This window comes from Manis javanica, chromosome 6, assembly GCF_040802235.1.
Source record: "Manis javanica isolate MJ-LG chromosome 6, MJ_LKY, whole genome shotgun sequence".
Classification (NCBI taxonomy): domain Eukaryota; kingdom Metazoa; phylum Chordata; class Mammalia; order Pholidota; family Manidae; genus Manis; species Manis javanica.
In genome coordinates this window covers 85,799,391-85,817,140 of record NC_133161.1, presented here as the reverse complement: position 1 = coordinate 85,817,140, position 17,750 = coordinate 85,799,391, and the positions used below count along the sequence as shown (strand labels likewise).

Below are 17,750 nucleotides of genomic sequence, written 5' to 3'. Positions count from 1 at the left end.
CTCCGCGGGCCATTTTACAGCCCCCGCGGGGGCAGGAAATGAAGCCTGCAATTTCGGTCTTAGCGAGGGGAATGGCCGAAACTCTTATTTTCTGTATCGTTTCTGGCACCCAGTTAGTGCACTACAGGATTCATAGAATTCGGTGTAGAGGACCCGCCTTGGTGTGTTTGGCTACCGAGGGAGATGGGAGGGAACGGAACCGGGAAGGATTTGGTCTTGTAAAAGATGCTAGACCGTTTAGACGTGATCACGGAATTCATTTGTGAGACGGGCTCCAACGCTAGAAAATCCTTTAAAAAAAAAAAAAGGGTGGGTGGAGAGCATTGGCGTCAACTGGAAGCTACCAGAGGCCTGAGCTTTTCATATCCCTATTAGGGAAATGAGGTAGTGTGCAGGGCCCGACGTGTGCTGTTTTATAAGGTACCCTCCCTCCTCCCTCCTCTCGCTCAGTATTCTTAAGTGTTTTGAGTGGTCCTGTTTGAAATACCACCCTTCAGAAAGAATTTGCAGCCATATTCCTTTTTCCTGCAGCAAATGCTAAAATCAAGAGCGTTGACGTTGGCCAGATCAAGTGGCTGCAAAATGTTTTAGCATCAGAAAAAGGCAAATTTTTAAGCGTCCTTTTCAGACGCGGCTAGACAGTTTACTTTTAGTATATAGATTAATCATATAGTTTTCAGAAAGTAGTTCTTTAAAGTAGATGGTGCTCTCTAGTTAGCTATGGATGATCTGACAGTGAATGGTACATCCTGGAGACTCGTTGAAATGTAGATCTTTATGTGATCAGAAGCTTCAAGCACATAATGATCTGTATAACGTATATTGATACACAGTTTTATTTGTTTTTTAGGAAAATGAAATGTCAAGATGTTTTAGCGTTGCTCATAGAATGGTAGCATCGATCAAGTGAAAAATTCTCTGTGTATTTGACTTAGGACCGCTGTTTTCACAATATTTAAAAATGTTGTAGGGTGTGCAGTAACCGTTTACTTCTCCTTGATGTTTTGCCTGTAGTAAAGCTTTGGCATTTAAGCCTAGCCGTCAGGTACTCTGGTAACTCGTCAAGATCTCTCAGCTTTGCAGAAAGTGTTGCTTGGAACAGTCGTTTTGAGGATGGCATTTATACTACTTTTAGTATGGAAGTTTAGGTGGTTACTATTTAAAAAGCTACTTTGTTTTAATGGTTACATTTAAGTTACAAGTGCCTGAAGTCTCTCCATTTGCAGCTTGTCTATCAGCCTTAACCTGTGATATGTAAACAATGTATTTGTTCTTCTCAGTTCTTTAAGGAAGTAAAATAGGAGTATAACATTATCGGTGTATTGGAATGCTGAAAATAAATTTCTTTAACAATTCTAACTTAAAATTTGGAGCATAGAAATGGCCCTTAAAGTGAAATGGCCGTTAAGAGGATTTTCTCTGGTCTTTTAAATTACATTTAGAATTCTTTTGAAGACAACTGCTTACATTATTAAGCTTGAATTTAAGCATTGATAACTTTTCATTAAGATGTGGGGAAGGTGTTTTTCCTTGACCTGTGCAGGTTTTTTTGAGTAGTGAGTAGATTTTAACAATATTAAAGATTTTCATTTTTTTTGACAGAAATGCTGCTATTTTCTTGACAAAAATTAATCAAAGAGAAGGATTGTTTTTCATTGTCTTGATGGTAAATTTAATGGTGAAAATCTTTCCTTTTAATTTGAGAAATACAACAAACCTGAAGTTCAGGTTTAACTGAATTGAGGTTCTGTTTTAATCAAGATTCTTCAGCAACAGTTGTATTAAAATAGCAAGATTATGTACATATATTCAATATAGATATAATTGCAAATATAAAAGTCCTAATTTGCAATAGAGTTCTCATTTCTCTGGGCTTTTTGTAAAAAAAAGTCTTAGTGAATGGATGACCAAGTGCATGTTGTTTTACATATACGTCTTTTTAGTGTTACTCTGAGTTGGATACTTTATGTGATGGACATAGGTTAGTTCAGTGACTCTCAGTTGTCATTGATTGAACAATCGGAATTAGAGCCAGAAATTAACTATACATCTTTGCAAGGAAAATAGATCCTTTCCTAGAAAAACAGAAACAGACAGATCGAAAAGATCCAGTCCCCTAACTCCATTAAGTAGTTAAGCTCCTGTATTTATTCATACTGTTTTTTTTGTTTAAACTAAAGCTGCTAAATTTTGACATTGACTACCATTCTAACAAATCATTTGGATTAAATGAAAGTGAGAATGATACGGCTTGGCAGGTCATAAATGTTATTTGAGTCAGAAGCATGATGATTTATCTTTTTTTAGACCATAATAATTAAAAGGTGGGTCAGTACAGATAGAGGAAGACTCGTTGATACTAGATGTCAAAGTTAAGAGTGATGAACAGGAGAATTATAAAAGCATACTAGTCTAGGCCCATTTAGTATGACGGTTTATGCCTTACACACCTAAAACCTCTGAGGCCATCTAATCAACTGTAGCTGAATTGCATGATAGCCTTAGTCATCAAGAAAAAAATCAACCTTATTTCCTATAAAAAGAAAAAAGTACAAAACATTTTTGGATTTTTAAAAATAGAAAATAAGTAGGTTTCGGTGCTTACAGAGGTAATTGCCTAATTCACAGACCATTTTCCTGAAAGGTTGAATAAATTATTAAATTGGTAAATGTGGAAGGTAAACGTGGACATGTACTGAAGGTATACAACATTTAGAATTATAGCACACAATGGAACAAACATATTATTAGATAACAAAGTGCCTTAACTGATTCCAGTAATCACTGAAACTTGTATAGATCATCTAACTTTGTTAGTGTTTTTACTTAGCATTTATTATTTTTTTCTCTCAGAATGACTCTTGAAGTTTCCCAAGATAAAACCAAAGCATTTCACCGAATTTTTGCCTTGAAAATGTAGTTATAGAATTTAAGTCTATTGAAAATAAAGCCTTTTCTTAGAATTGAATAATTCGAGGTATGTAAATGTCAGTGATTTTAAAGGTATAGATGTTTGAAGATTTTTTTCAAACTGCACTTTCCCACATCTTTCTAATATTCCACAGTTTCAGGTTAAATTTGTATTCTGAGTTTTGATCATTATGATTAAATGTTTGTCACTACTGAGACAGTAGTTTATTAAAATTGCATTTCTTTTTGTAACCTTTTGTTTCTTCATATGTTTAGTTTTGTCTGGCAAAGTCTTTCTATGCCCTCCAACAACTCCATAAAATACTTCACAGTACAATTTTTCACATGGTCAAATCTGTCAGATAAATTAATCAGTTTCATTTGTTCCTGTAATCATCTCTTCTGTAGCTGTCCTTCCTGCTTCAGTCTGGATTGTTTTTCCTCTAGGCCTGCTTACAAAGCTGTCATTTTGGAACTTCCCTTAGCTGACATTCTGGGAATTTCTTTCACTTTTGTTGAGCCCTTTTCTCCTGGATCCTATGCCTACCTTTCGATTTATTCCTTCATTTTGGTTTCCTCTACTATTACTGTTGAAAGAGTGCAGGGTAAATATATTTGGGGGATTTTGTTTTTATCCTCATACTTGACTGTTTTTTGGCTGATGAGAGATTTCTGTACAGGAAATAATTTTCCCTCGAAAGTTTGAAGGGGTTCCCTTATTGCCTGGCTTCTGTTGTGGATGTTGTGAAATTTGATGTGAAAATTTACCTTTTGTTCTAGTCTGGGAGATTTCACCTCTTTGGTTGAAGTGAACAATTTCAGCTATCCTAAGAAAAAAGTTTATTCCTGTATTGTAGCATCTTGTTCCTATTTTATGGGTGCTGCATCTTTTGTTATCTCTTCAAGGGTATTAATTATAGATCCTCTGACATGTTCTTCTGTTCCTTGCATGTTTTAGTTCCACTAACTTTTTTTGTTTATTTTGGTCTTTTTGTTGGAGACTTTCTTTAGATCTGTGTGATTCTTAACAGTTGATTCATAGTGAGAAAAAAGTTCTATAGCTAATTGGAAGCTCTGGGCATGCATGAGCATGGCTTAGTGACTAATGAAGTCCCATAGTTTTTTTTTTTTTTAAATTTAAGTAATCATTGATATACAGTCTTATGTTGGCTTCAAATATACAACACAGTATTTCAATAGTTACCCATATTATTAAATGTTCATCCCCTGTAGTGCAGTTACTATCTATCAGTGTAGAGAGATGTTGATTATATTCTCCATGCTGTACTACCATGTAAGGTGACCAACTTACATTATGATAGAGAATTTTTGTGCCCTTTATTCCTCTCACACTCCCTGCCTACCCACCTCAGCCCCTCCCCATAGTAACTACTAGTTACTTCTCAGAGTCTGTGGGTCTACTTCTGTTTTGTTTATTCTGCTTTGCTTTGTTTTTATATTCCATAAATAAGTGAAATCATAAGGTATTGTCTTTCTCCACCTGGCTTATTTCACTGAGCTTAATACCCTCAAGATCCATCCTTGTTGTTGCAAATGGCAGCATTTCTCTTTTTTTTTAAATGTATAAATAGTATTCCACTGTGTATATGTACCACATCATCTTTAACCATTCACCTTTTGATGGACACTTAGGTTGCTTACATAACTTGGCTCTTGTAAATAATGCAGCAGTAAACATAAGGGTGCATATATCTTTTTGAATCAGGAATTTTCTTTTCATTAGATAAATTCCTAGAAATGGAATACTGGGTCAAATGATATTTCTGTTTTTAGTTTTTTGAGGAACCTCCATACTGCTTTGCATGGTGGTTGCACCAATTGACATTTCCCTCAACAGTGTAGGAGGGTTCCCATTTCTCCACATCCTTGCCAACACTTGTTATTTCTTGTCTTTTGGATAGTGACCATTCTAAGTCGTGTGAGGTGATACCTCAGTGTGGTTTTGATTTGCATTTTCTGAATGATTAGCAACATGGAACATCTTTTCATGTGCCAGTTGGTTATCCGTATTTCTTTGGAGAAATGTCTGTTCACATCCTCTGCCTATTTTTTAATCAGCTTGTCTGTTTTTTGGGTGTTGAAGCATATGAGTACTTTGTAAATGATCAGATGAATCGCTTACAAATATATTCTCCTATACTGTAGGTTGCCTTTTGGTTACACTGATAGTGTCCTTTGCTGTACAGAAGCTTTTTAGTTTGATGTAGTCCCACATGTTTATTTTTTATTTTGTTTCCCTTGCTGGAGGAGATGTGTCCAGGAGAAAATTGCTCAGCTTATGTTCAAGAGATTTTTGCCTACATTCTCTTATAAGAGGTTTATGGTTTCATGTCTTACATTCAGGTCTTTGATCCATTTTGAGTTTGTGTATGGAGTTAGACAATAATCCAGTTTCATTTTCTTTACATGTAGCTGTCCAGTTTTTCCAATACCAGTTATTGAAGAAGCTGTTTTTTCCCCATTGTATATTCATGGCTCCTTTATCATATATTAATTGACCATATATGCATGGATTTATATCTGGGCTGTGTGTTGTGTTTCATTGATGTATGAGTCTCTCTTCTTGTGCCTGCACCATACTGTTTTCATTACTTTTGCTTTGTAGTATAGCTTGATGTCAGGGATTTTAATCCCCCAGCTTTGTTCTTCTTTCTCAGGATTGCTTTGACTATTCAGGGTCTTTTGTGGTTCATATGAATTTTAGAACTATTTGTTCTACTTCATTGAAGAAAGCTTGTTGGTATTTTGATAGGGATTGCATTGAATCTGTAAATTGCTTTGAGCAGGATGATCACTTTGACAATATTAATTCTTCCTATCGTGAGCCCAGGATAGATTTCCATTTTTGGTATCTTCTTTAATTTCTCTCATGAGTTAATAGCTTTCAAAATATAGGTCTTTCACTTCCCTAGTTAGGTTTATTCTTAGGTATTTTCTTCTTTTTGATGCAATTATAAATGGAATTGTTTTCCCAAATTCTTTTTCTGCCAGTTCATTGTTAGTTTATAGGAATGCAACAGAGTTCTGTGTACTGATTTTGTATCCTGCAACTTTGCTGAGTCCAATTATTAGTTCTAATAGTTTTTGGTGGAATCTTTAGGGTTTTCTATGTAATAATATAATGTCATCTGCAAATAGTGACAGCTTAACTTTTTCCTTACCAATTTGGGTGCCTTTTATCTCTTTGTGTTGTCTGATTGCCGTGGCTAGGACTTCCAGTACTATGTTGAATAAAAGTGATGAGAGTGGGTATTCTTGCCTTGTTCCTGATATTAGATGAAAAGTAAGCTTTTCACTATTAAATATGATGTTAGCTGTGGTTTGGTTTGCTGTGTATGGCATTTATTACATTGAGGTACATATCTTCTATAACCATTTTGTTGAGTTTTTATCATGAATGCATGTTGAATTTTGTTAAATGCTTTTTCAGCATCTATTGAGATGATCATGTGGTTCTAATTCTTTTTGTTAATGTACTGTATGATATTGTTTGATTGACGAATAGTATACCAGCCTTGCATCCCTGGAATAAATCCTGCTTGGCCACAATGGATGATCCCCTTGATGAATTTTTGGATTCAGTTTGCTGATAACTTTGTTGAGGATTTTTGAATGCATGTTCATCAGGGATACTGGTCTATAATTTTCTTTTTTTTCCTGGTTTTGGTATTAGAGTGATGCTGGCATCATAGAATGAGTTTGAAAGTATTCCCTCCTCTTCTACTTTTTGGACTACCTTAGGAAGTAGAGGTATTAGCTCTTTTCTAAATGTTTGGTAGAATTCAGCTGTGAAGCCATCTGGACCTGGATTTTTGTTTTTTGGGAATTTTTTGATTATCAAATTTTTTGATTTTCATTGTAATTGGTCTGTTGATTTTCTTTTTCTTTTTGGATCAGTCCCGGAAGGTTGTATTTTTTCTAGGAATTTGTCCATTTCTTCCAGGTTGTCCAATTTATTGGCATATAATTTTTTACAGTATTCTCTAATAAGTCTTTCTATTTCTATGGTATCCATTGTGACCATTCCCTCTTCATTTCTGATTTTATTTGTTCACATTATCGTTTTTTCTTTATAAGTCTAGCTACGGGTTTGTCTATATTGTTTTTTTCTCAAGGAAACAACTCTTGGTTTCGTTGATTTTTTTTTCTATTTTGTTTATTTCTGCTCTGATCTTTATTTTGTCCCTCCTTCTACTAATTTTGGGTTTCATTTGTTCTTTTTCTAGTTTCTTTAATTTGAGTTTAGACTGTTTATTTGGGGTTGTTCTTGTTTCTTGAGATAGACCTGTATTGCTATGTACTTTTCATCTTGAAAGCACTTTTGCAACATCCCACAGATTGTGGACTATCAAATTTTTGTTTTCTTTTGTTGCCATGTATTGCTTGATTACTGTTTTAATTTGGTCATTGATCCATTGATTATTTAGAAGCATGTTGTTTAGCCTCCATGTGTTTGTAGGGTTTTTTGTTTTCTTTGTGTAAGTGATTTCTAGTTTCATACAATTGTGGTCTGAGAAGCTGCTTGACACAATTTAAATCTTTTTGAATTTACTGAGGCTTTTCTTGTGGCCTAGTATGTGACCTATTCTGGAGAACATTTCGTATACACTTGAGAAAAATGTTTGTCCTGTCGCTTCTGGGTGGAATGTTCTGTAGATATCTGTTACTTGCATCATCTGATCTAATGTATTGTTCAGTGCCTCTCTTTCCTTAATTATTTTCTGTCTGGTTGGTCTGTGTTCACACTAAGATTTCACATCTTTGGTTTTTTTTGTGGGACACCCCTGAACATGGAGCCACTCTGATTCAGTTTTACTGGAGGCCATACCTCTTATTCCCTTAAGGAGAGAGAGAGAGAGAGAGAGTGTGTGCATAGGAAGGGGTTGGGGGTTTCAGCCCTGTTTCCTCTTACAGCACCTCAAGTTTCTAAGCCTTTCTAAGGTACTACAGAGTAACTAGGATTGTTTGTCATGATTATTTCTCTTATAGAGATTTATATTCACCTTTTTCTATTATTTACCATTTACCATTGCACCACCAGTTTTCTATCTTTATACATTGTATTTCAGGTTATTGTTACAGTATCTCCTAATTACATCAAAGATGAAATTTATGTTTCTTTATCTCCCTATTGTTTAGATATGTTTTTCAAGAAGAGATCTTAAAATATAGCCATATTTTGATATATCCTTATTTGTGTGACATTAATGAAGTCACTTAATCTTCTTGAACCTGTACTTACTGGTTATATAGGGGTAACTTTTTCATAGTGTGGTTATAAGAATTATATGAACCTGGAGTACTGTAGACATTCATAAGGCATACTGATTTCTTCTCACCTAACATTGGAGACATTAGTTTCACTCAGATCATGGATAAGATAATCTGTATAGTTTTCCCATTGGTATATCCTGGTTTCTGGGAATTTCAGGTATGTGTGGTGATATAATCATACTAATTTTGAAAGGAATTTATATTTCAGAGGTTTAAAGTTATAGTAAATGTCATTAATTTTTCATCATCCTCAAATAAATTGAACTGTGTAATTATGGATAAATAAAGTAGGATATTGAAAAAATAATTTTGCTTAATTTGTGTTAGAATAAAAAGAATTATGATGAAATATTGTGGCTTATACAAAACCTTGTTGTGTGTATGAAATTAAGGGAAGTCGATAATAAAAGTGTATTCTTACCAGCTAAACTAATATTTTTATAGCTTCAAACATTTTCATTTTTGAAGTTATATTAACTTCATGTTGTACATATTATTTTTTCTTGAAATGTAGATTGAAATTATTTATCTTTTTATCATGAAAAGTTTTAATTCATGCAGAAGAAACCAGAACAGTATAATCAATTCCAGGTCTGCCCATCACTCTGCTTCAACAGTTATCAACACTTTACAATTCATGTTTCCTTTCTCCTCCTCCTTTTAGTTTTTTCTCTAGTATTTTAAAGCATATTCCCAACATACATTCTTTCACCCCAAAACAACTAGGGTTTAAAACTTTTTCCATTGCACAATTAATTATGCACATAAAATTTCAGTAACATATGTGTACTTTAAAGAGTAAAGTTCACCCCCACTCTCAAACTATTAACAATTGGGTATATCTCCTTCTGAAATAGCTGTGCTTGTCTATTTTTCAGTTTAAAGTTTTAAAAAATATTTCTTTGAATTATGTTAAAAACATAATTTAGCAGTTTTTAGGTGTGTGGTCTTTGGCATTAAGTCTCTTCACATTGTTGTGCAATCATCATCACATTCATCTCCAGAAGTTTCTTCATCTTCTCAAACTGAAACTCCATACCCATTAAAGAATCACTCTCTTTTTTCTCCTCCCTGTCACCCCCAGACCCTCACAGCCACCATTCTACTATCTGTCTCTGTGAAGTTGACTACTCTTAAGTTCTCATACAAGTGGAATCATAAACTATTTGTCTTTTTGTGACTTATTTCACTTAGCATAATGTCATGAAGGTTCATCCATGTTTCACCATTAGAATTTCCTTTTTAAGGCTAAATAATATTCCATTGTATGTACAGGCCACATTTTGTTTATCCATTCATTCCTTGGTGGACAGTTGGGTTCTTGTAAATTTTTGGCTATTGAGAATAATGCTGCTATGAAAATGGTGTACAAATATATGTGAGTTTTTGCTTTCATTTCTTTTGGGTATATACCCAGAGGTAGAATTGCTAGATCATATGGCTAATTCTATTTTTAATTTTCTTTAGGAGCTGCCATACTCTTTTCCATAACTATTTTCCATAGCAGTTGTACCATTTTACATTCCCACTAGGACTGCCCAAGGATTAAGTTAACTCTTTAGTATCAGAAAAGTAATTAATCTGAGTAAGGAAACAAAAAACCCTTCATAACAGCTAATAGAAACATACTTGTAAAAGCAGTGTGCATTCAACCACATCAGCATAGGAAATAAAATAATTGGGTTTGGTGGGAAAAAGAAAAGGTATTTATTGAGTGTTTGCTCTGTGCTTGCCATGGTACTATCTCAATATTGCTAGTTTTAAACTCTGAGCTTTTCCTAGCTTGCTCAGAGTTGCATAGCTAATTTGGATCAACTCCTCCTTGTCAGTATCTGAACCTAACTACACAATGCTGCACTTAATTTTTCCCCTTTAAGACTGTGATAAACAGGAAGAAAGTAAATATCAACTTTAACAATTTTTCCAAGTTATTTCTTTTTCCTCAGTTTTTATTATAAAAAATGTTAAGCATACAGAAAAACTGGAATAGTAATAGTGATCCTGTGTAGATTTTCCTATTTTCAGTAGCTGCTAATATTTTAATCCTATATATGCACTGAATCATTTGAAAGTAAATTGTAGATACGATATTTCACTCGTTAATATTTAAGCCTTAATTTCCTAAAAGTAATCACATAATCACAATAACATTAAAACACTTAAGGAAATAATCATATAGCCAGTCGATATAAAAGTTCTTCCAGTTAACTCCAATTCCCCCATTGTACCCCAAATACACTACATCTGCTTAGTTTATTTTGATTTAGAACTATACCGTTCACTTGTTTTCATATACTTTTTCAGGATACCAGTATAAAATTCTTCTTTATTAAAGTATCATTCATATACAATCTTATGTTGGTTTCTAGTATACAACACAGTGGTTCAACAGTTACCCATATTGTTAAATCCCCTTCCCTCTAGTGCCATCACTATCTATCAGTGTTGTAAGATATTATAGAACCATTAACGAAAATACCTGTTATCTTGTAGATTTTCCTGTGTTCATGATTTCTAAACACTTGTTTTATTGTGGTGGTACTTGATCTTTTATATTTATTGTCAACTGGAAATTAGGTTTAAAGGCATGGTTAAATTCAGATTAAATAGTTTTAGTAAGAATATTTCATAGGTGTACTTCAGATTACATCCCATTAGGAGGATTACATCCCATTAGGAGGCATATACTATTCAGATTGTACTATTAGTAATACTGCTATATTTGATCACTTGGTTGAGGTGACCATTTTCACCACTGTAATAGTTGATTTTTCTGTTTGCATTTAATTTATAATCTGTGGGGTGATGCTGTATGAATATATCCAGTTCTCCAACTATATTTTACCTAATGGTTTCATATCAGTCAGTGATCCCTGCCTGAGTTTCTTTGGGGGATAAAGAATGATGCCAAATTGTTTCTAAATAAACGATTAATGAATTTCTGGGTTGGGGGGTTCCAAAATAAATTGCTACTCTTATTATATCTAGATTAAAATTTGGCGATCTATTTTGATTTTGGGTATCAAAGTAAATACTATAAATTCATTGGTACGACTAGAATTTTATGGCAAACAAATTTCTTAAATTTTAATTCATCATAGTTTGAATTTTGGAAGCAACTTATAGAATGCCTGTAGTTAAAGATTGATAGTAGTAGTCTACTTACTATTGGTAACTACTGCAATATTGGTAACATGGGCCAAAAATAAAAAGACTACCAATTTTTTTAATATGGTAAGTGTATATTATATATACATTTATACAATGTAAATGTATATATAAATGTATACTGTGTCAAATACTATTTTATTTCAAAATTATCTCTATTCCATAATGTCCTCTGTTGGCTAATATAAATTAACTATATATCTATATGAATTCCCATTTAAATTGAGTATATCAATTCCTTCAGAGCAGGAATCATTTTAGTCATTTTATGATCTTTGCCTTGCACTCAATGATTGATTAGAGGAAAAAATGACCAATACTTTTTATTAAGAAATTATCTGTCTACTTTACATTGCAAATTTAATTAGTTACTCATCTTAATTTTTTTATAGAAAGGCTGTACATTTTCTTTAGATACTATTCAATTCAGAACCACTTTGACTAGTTTGACGTAGAGTAGTTTTTAGGAAAGCAAGATATCTTTTATTTTCTGGTGGGTTTCTGATTTTCAAGATGGGTTCATTTTCTGGTTGTATCATTGATGAACTTTATATCTTGTAATAAATATTCAGAATTTTTCAGTTTTCTCCTTTAAAGAAAATGAAAATATCAGAATTAGTCAATTGTGTCAAGTTTTTTAGAGACAGATCACAAGCTGATGAGTGAGTACTTAGGTGCAACTTGAGCTAGAATATAAGCTTCTTGACAGAATCAACCATAATTACAACAAAAATAGTTAACATTTACAGAACTGTGGTCAGCCTTTTATATGTATTTTTACTGAATTTTCACAACTTATTTAAAGCTTAGTTAGATGTTAGCCTTTGTAAAGTGCTGTGTGGAAGCTCAGGAAGCTTAAGTATAACTTGCCCAAGGATATAAAATGGTAAATCTAGGTTTCAGAACTTTAGATAGTTTAACTTCAGAGCTCCAGCTCTAAACTATTGTGCAAATTGTGTATAACTTGCCCAAGGATATAAAATGGTAAATCTAGGTTTCAGAACTTTAGATAGTTTAACTTCAGAGCTCCAGCTCTAAACTATTGTGCAAATTGTGTATAACTTGCCCAAGGATATAAAATGGTAAATCTAGGTTTCAGAACTTTAGATAGTTTAATTTCAGAGCTCCAGCTCTAAACTATTGTGCAAATTGTGTTAGGGTTTTTAAACCTCCTTTAACCAGATTCCTACCTTGCATTGTAAGATAGTTTGCCAAATAAATGAACTGGGCTTTGAAGGAAGAGTAGGATTTAGGCAAATGGACATGATGGAGACAGGTTTATTAGGCAGTGGAGGATGGTGTGAGCAAGGTTGCAGAAACAGAAGTGTGCATTGCATGTTCACTGGCATGTGAATAGAGCCATTTGACTGGGATTGGTGTTTTTGTACAAAGTTGGAAGATGAGACAGCTTGGCAGTTGAAAGTCTGCTGTAATCTGCCTTCCATTTGCGAGGATAAGGAGTTCAGAATTCATTCTGTGGGCTATAGCAAGGCACAGGGTTTTTTTTAGTAGGGTGATAATATATTCAAATTGTTATTTTAGGAATACTAATATGGTAGTATTGGATCAGCTGACAGAATACTTAGAGACAGGGATATTGGAGGCTACTGTAGTAAAATGAAGTTGTTTTAGTGATGAATTAGTGGTGCTCCCAGACACCGAAGGGAAAAGATTTTGCGAGGAAATATATGAGAGGACATCATAATTATCAAATATGTAGCAAGAAAGGAGAATTTATATGTAATTTTATGGTTTCAGATGGAGAGAATAAGCATATCTCTGAAAAAATGTGGGTAGGTCTTCGAAAAGATGACCGAGTTTGAGATGCAGGCAAGCACCTTATGTTTTAGAGTTCTGCTCTCAGATGCAGCTCTGATTTTTTAGTGGTGAGTCAATGAATGGGTAAGGTTAAAAAAATGCACATATAGGAAATTCTGCTCAGTGTGTGTGTGTGTTTCAGTATGCTTGTATGGAGGGGACCCTTTTTTTTAAAGCGCCATTAATATACAATCTTAGGTTGGTTTCAGATGTACATCCCAGTGGTTCAACAGTCCCTGTGATTGTGAATTATTGTTTCCCTTTATCCCTTTCCCCCTCACCCCTGTACCTGGTAACCCAACCCCTCCCCCTTGGTAACCACTAGTCACTTCTGAGTGTCTATTAGTCTGCTGTTTTATTCCTTCTATATTTCTTTATTTTTATATTCCACAAATAAGTGAAGTCATGGTATTTGTCTTTATCTCCACCTGGCTTATTTCACTGAGTATAGTACCGTCTACGTAGATGTTGCAAATGGCAAGATTTCTTTTCTTCTTGAGGCTGAATAATACTCCATTGTGTATGTGTACCACATCTTCTTTATCCATTCATCTATTGATGGACACTTATGTTGCTTCCATACCTTGGCTATTGCAAATAGTGCAGTGATAAACATAGGGGTGCATATATCTTTTCGAATCAGGGATTTCATTTTCTTCAGGTAAATTCCAGGTGTGGAATTACTGGATCTGGAGGGGACCCTTTTAAAAGTCACCTTACAGTGGCAGACAGCAGTCATTGCTTTTTCTGTGAGGAGCAAATAATCTCAGATCTTAGTTCTTATGTAACCAGTATTCACAGCCTTTAAACGGTCTCTAAAAAACCCAAGATTAGGCAAGGCCCTCTAACCTTTATTCTGATCTAATAACTTAACATTTACCTTCCGTTTGTCCTCTCTCTCCTGGCCTCTCCCACCATTTTCCTTATCTCTGCTGCTACTATTGTAGCATTTGCTTTAATTCTGGGCTCTTTTACAATAAGTACTCTTCTCTCTGACTTTGCTAATTGCCCTGTTAGTTTTCTAGTGTCTATTGTTAGCACTCCTGAAACCTTAGCTTAGTCCAGAGTTTTAGATCCATATAGTCAACTCTTTGATGTAACCACTATTAGATGTTCCCTAGAACTCTAAAATCAATATATTCAAAACTTAGTCTTCCTTACCCAGATTTGTGTTGCTTTATATGTTCCTTAGCTCAGTGCCATCATATATCCAGTGGTTCAAGCTTGAAAAGGGGATTCTACACTTTCCCTGCATCCAACCTGTAGCTAAGTGTTGTCACTTCTAGGCACACTTTCATATCTGTCTACATTCACTCACTCCTTTCTCCTAGTCTTAGTTCGAATTACCAGTATCTCTAGCCTAGATCATTGTATAACTGCTTCTTTTTTGGGCTCCCTACTTCAGATCTTTCAATTCATTCTTCATGCTACAACCTAAGTGATAACTAGAGATTTGGATGCATATTTGATCATGTCGCCTTTCTGTTTATGAGATGGTGTTCAAATTCCTTAAAATGTCCTCCAAGGCTTTGGATGATCATATTCTTGGTTAGCTTTTCAGCTTCTCAGTGCTTCTTGCTGCCTAGAACTTCCTGTACCTATCCCTCCATCCTTAGTTGTGCACTTCTATTATACCTAACGTCTACTCATCTTGAGGACTTAACTTGAAAGGGAGAACTTTGCTATGCCCTGGACCAGTTTGGGTCTCTTTGTTGTCTTCCCATATCATTTTGCACTTCTCCTATTCTGACTTTCTTCATTTCATTTTAATCAGTTATTTAGTTGTCATCTTTTTGAGACTGTAAGCTCTGTGAAATTGAGCTGTGACGATCTTGTTTCAGGTCAGTAACCTCTGGGTACTTGATAACTATTTGGGAAATGAATGAGTTACACAACATTTCAGCCTTTTTTGCTGCTCATAAGAGATATATGGTTGTTACTCAAGGAAATTTGGCAGGTATTTCAAAGTGAGATTAGCAGAAAGGTGATAATGGCATGAGAAGCTGACCAGAAGCTCACAGATGATAGGTAAATTGTCAGGTGAGCACAGATGCAGGTATAAATGGCATGAGAACTAAAAACGAAATGAACTGTGTGGATAATACTAATTGAATTATGTTTGATCAACCTTGAGTCATCAGAATTGCCACTTTGTATGCTCTAACATAAAAAAAAGGGAAATTTATCACTACATTGTACAAAGAGGATAATTTATGTTTTTAATTTGAGTTTATTTATAAAATATTTAACAATATTATGAATGGATATCTTTGCTTCATTTGAAATTTATTTAGACATAAAAGTACGTAGGGATCAAAATTCATTTGGTTCCAATCATTAGTTTTTAAAACTATTTACTGAGTAGTTCTTTCCTAACACAGAAGTAGACTGCTACCTTTTAGCATACACTGAAGTCTTTGGATCCATTTTTAGATTTTCATTTTCTTACATTTTTTTTTCAGCTTGTAAATTTTTTTTCTGGTATCATTAATATACAATTACATGAGCAACATTGTAGTTAATAGATTCCCTCCATTATCAAGTCCCCACCACATACCCCATTACAGTCACTGTCCATCAGCCTAGTAAGATACTATAGAATCACTACTTGTCTTCTCTGTGCTATATGGCCTTCCCCGTGCTACACCTCCCCCCACCCCAACATTATGTGTGCTAATCGTAATGCCCCCCTTTTCCCCTTATTCCTCCCTTCCCACCCATCCTCCCCAGTCTCTTTCCCTTTGGTAACTGTTAGTTCATTCTTGGGTTCTGTGAATCTGCTGCTGTTTTGTTCCTTCAGTGTTTTTCTTTGTACTTATACTCCACAGAGAAGTGAAATCATTTGATACTTGTGTTTTTCCACCTGGCTTATTTGACTGAGCATAATACCCTCTAGCTCCATCCATGTTGTTGCAAGTGGTAGGATTTGTTTTCTTCTTATGGCTGAATAATATTCCATTGTGTATATGTACCACATCTTCTTTATCCATTCATCTACTGATAGACACTTAGGTTGCTTCCATTTCTTGGCTATTGTAAAGAGTGCTGTGATAAACATAGGAGTGCATATGTCTTTTTCAAACTGGGCTGCTACATTCTTAGGGTAAATTCCTAAGAGTAGAATTCCTGCGTCAAATGGTATTTCTTTTTTGAGTTTTTTGAGGAACTTCCATACTGCTTTCCACAATGGTTGAACTAATTTATATTCCCACTAGCATTCCCCTTTCTCCATATCCTCGCCAATATTTGTTGTTGTTTGTCTTTTGGATGTTGGTCATCCTAACGGTGTGAGGTGATATCTCATTTTGGTTTTAATTTGCATTTCTCTGATGACTAGCAATGTGGAGCATCTTTTCATGTGCCTGTTGGCCATCTGAATTTCTTCTTTGGAGAAATGTCTGTTCAGAGCCTCTGCCCATTTTTTAATTGGATTATTTGCTTTTTGTTTGTTGAGGTGTGTGAGCTCTTTGTATATTTTGGATGTCAAGCATTTATTGGATCTGTCATTTATGAATATATTCTCCCATACTGTAGGATGCCTTTTTGTCCTACTGATGGTGTCCTTAGCTGTACAGAGGCTTTTTAGTTTGATTTAGTCCCACTTGTTCATTTTTGCTTTTGTTTCCATTGCCTGTGGAGATATGTTCATGAAGAAGTTGCTCTTGTTTTTATTCAAGAGAGTTTTGCCTATGTTTTCTTATAAGAATTTTATGGTTTCATGACTTACATTCAGGTCTTTGATCCATTTTGAGTTTACTTTTGTATATGGAGTTAGACAGTCATCCAGTTTCATTCTCTTACATGTAGCTGTCCAGTTTTGCCAACGCCAGCTGTTGAAGAGGCTGTCATTTCCCCATTGTATGTCCATGGCTCCTTTATTGTATATTAATTGACCATATATGCTTGGGTTAATGTCTGGACTCTCTGTTCTGTTCCACTGGTCTATGGGTCTGTTCTCGTGCCAGTACCAAATTGTCTTGATTACTGTGGCTTTGTAGTAGAGCTTGAAGTTTGGAAGCGAGATTCCCCCTGCTTTATTCTTTCTTCTCAGGATTGCTTTGGCTATTTGGGGTCTTTAGTGGTTCCATATGAGTTTTAGAACTATTTGTTCCAGTGTTAGTATTTTGATAGGGATTGCATTGAATCTGTGGACTGCTTTAGGCAGGATGGCCATTCGTTTTCTTACATTTATCATTTCATTTCTGCTCAAGTAGCACCCATTATTATCCTATCTTTAGAGTAGATTTTGGGATCTCTAAAGCAAGGCACTCCTGCTCAGTAATCTTTCTCAGAAAAATTTCCTCACTCTTCAAAGTATCAGGCTTACTGAGGTATAATTTACGTAAGATAAAATTCACCCTTTTTAGGTATATTGTTCTATGAATTTTAATAGGTGTACATGGTAGCCACCAGCACAATCATGATACAGATTTCTGTCATCTCAGAAAGTTCCCTGTTGCCACAGAGTGGTCTCCCACTACCTCCAGTTTTCTGTCCCAACAGTTTAGCTTTTTCCAGAATGTCATATAATTTTAATCATACACTAACTTTTTTGTTTT

At 34.7% G+C, this 17,750-nt stretch overlaps 1 protein-coding gene across 4 annotated transcripts in view; it reads left to right on the top strand.

Moving 5' to 3' along the window:
* The window catches only part of RSBN1L (round spermatid basic protein 1 like), a 191,746-nt gene that overhangs the window by 52,430 nt on the left and 121,566 nt on the right, over positions 1 to 17,750 (top strand). The gene's annotated exons all lie outside the window — the stretch shown is intronic.